This window comes from Penaeus monodon, chromosome 34 (assembly GCF_015228065.2).
Source record: "Penaeus monodon isolate SGIC_2016 chromosome 34, NSTDA_Pmon_1, whole genome shotgun sequence".
Taxonomy (NCBI): Eukaryota; Metazoa; Arthropoda; class Malacostraca; order Decapoda; family Penaeidae; genus Penaeus; species Penaeus monodon.
This window is the reverse complement of record NC_051419.1, coordinates 33,279,939-33,281,877: the sequence shown is the minus strand read 5'-3', so window position 1 is coordinate 33,281,877 and position 1,939 is coordinate 33,279,939. Positions and strand designations below refer to the sequence as shown.

Here is a 1,939-nt window from a genome sequence, read left to right as displayed (position 1 = left end):
ACCAACAGAGAAACAATTCTTCAGTATTTTTTCCCCTCCTTTTCTTAGTTTTCTGTAAAATGATTTTTTTTGAAGCTAAATAAACAAAAATGAATATTACTGGAAAAAAAAAAAGCCTCTCACAATATTTATTCAAATGAACTAGCAATAATTTTTGCTCATCTGAAGCATTTTGATAAAGGGCATGAACAATTTTCTCAGATGAAAAATATCAATAGTTTTAAAAAATGTAATCATAATCCTCTTTCCAATTATAACCCTCTATTTAAAATTAGTCTAAAAGTAACAGAGAAATTGGGAGAAAAGATAAAAGTAAGAGGAAAAAAGTTTTCCAGATACTGGTGTTTGAATGTCTTGCCAATTCCTTGCACAGCTTCTACTATTACAGCTCTATTTCTATTCTCTGTATGTCCTTTATCAACATTAGGGTTTCAGGTTGCATTCTAGAGACTATACAGTTTCACCAGTACACAGTCTCCTTTTTTCACAAGACATTTTTCTTGACCCTCACTGCTTGCCTTTTCCTTTTCATCTCCCTTGTTGCAGCATCCTTTCTCTCTTTTTCTTCAACCTATCACTTGTCCAGAAGCAATCAAACACAATAAAATTACAATTTAATCATAATCAAGCAGAGGACTTTGAAAGTGACAGAGCAACACCCTGAACTTTGGTGAACATAAGTGTTTCTTGCATCCTGATTGTGTATATATGTTGAGATGACTATGTGATACTGCATTTCATATTTCTTTTTGGATAAACAAACAACTACCATAAGTAACATCAGTGTTTACCTCCTCAACAGATGCGCCGTCTATTGGTAGGAGAAAAGAGCTATTAAATTATTCATAGCAGGTTTAATTTTTCATATTTTCCCATGAATCTTAAAGAATAGGGGGGAGGGGGGTAAAACTTCATAACCATAAACAACACCACCTAAGGCAAAGTGTACTAAACTGGTGACTGTAGGAGAATGTCTGCTCACAATTCTGTCTGGCATAAAAAGACTTTGAGTTATATATTAGTTTTCATTTACTGTTCTGTACATGGGGTTTGTTTGTACCCTTGTAGGCAAAAGTAAGTGTACACTCTACATGTACGGGAATATATCTCCATGTATTTATGTAAATTTTATATATCCTCATAGGTGCAAGTGAGTGTACCTTTTACAGGTATGATAACAGGTTCATGCGTATATACGTAAATATCTATGTATACTTTTACTGATTTACTATATCATAAAAAATGCCCTCAAAGAATAATCAAAAAGCAAAACAAAAAAATAATTCTAAATATACAGCATAATTTTGTGGCATCAAACCCAATAACCAAAAGTCTTGTGTGTTGCTAAACAAAACAGGGAGAACCAGAAAATAATGGGTGAAAAATGTATATGTAATATGAAGTTGTGGTGCAAGCAAAAGCAAACTGCACTATGAAACATTACTCAATGTCTGTGAGTCCTCTCTCAGCATCAATCACTGTACCACCAGATGATGCAAACGCCCGAGTTGTGTTAAAAGTGTCATGTTATGTGGCAGCGATACTTGAACAGTCACTACAGCTTCACTTACTAAGTCCTGTGAAAGGTTAGGGGGGGAGGGGGTTGCAACACAGAGCACGAGAAGAAATCATGTCAAAGAGAAATAATGGCTGGGCTAAAATACACCTAAGCATGTAAGTAGTCTGCACAAAACACCTGACAGAATGTATCAAAAATGAGAGGAAGGTATGATGTATGACACAATGACCAGAAAGATCATCACACTTGGGATAGAGGACTGAAGAAAGCCAGACAATGACATCAAGTAAATTATATAAAATAATGATGATGATGAAGATTATACAGGACAAATATATATATTTGAGGATGAATATAGTGAAAACAATGTGTACAAAGCCACACAAACACTTTCATTCACATGCTGGACATACATTCCTT

General features: G+C 34.5%; 1 protein-coding gene across 1 annotated transcript in view; it reads right to left on the bottom strand.

The window, feature by feature from the left end:
• Window positions 1-1,939, bottom strand: part of LOC119594754 (E3 SUMO-protein ligase PIAS2-like) — a gene marked incomplete in the record, with an annotated part of 27,168 nt that overhangs the window by 24,730 nt on the left and 499 nt on the right.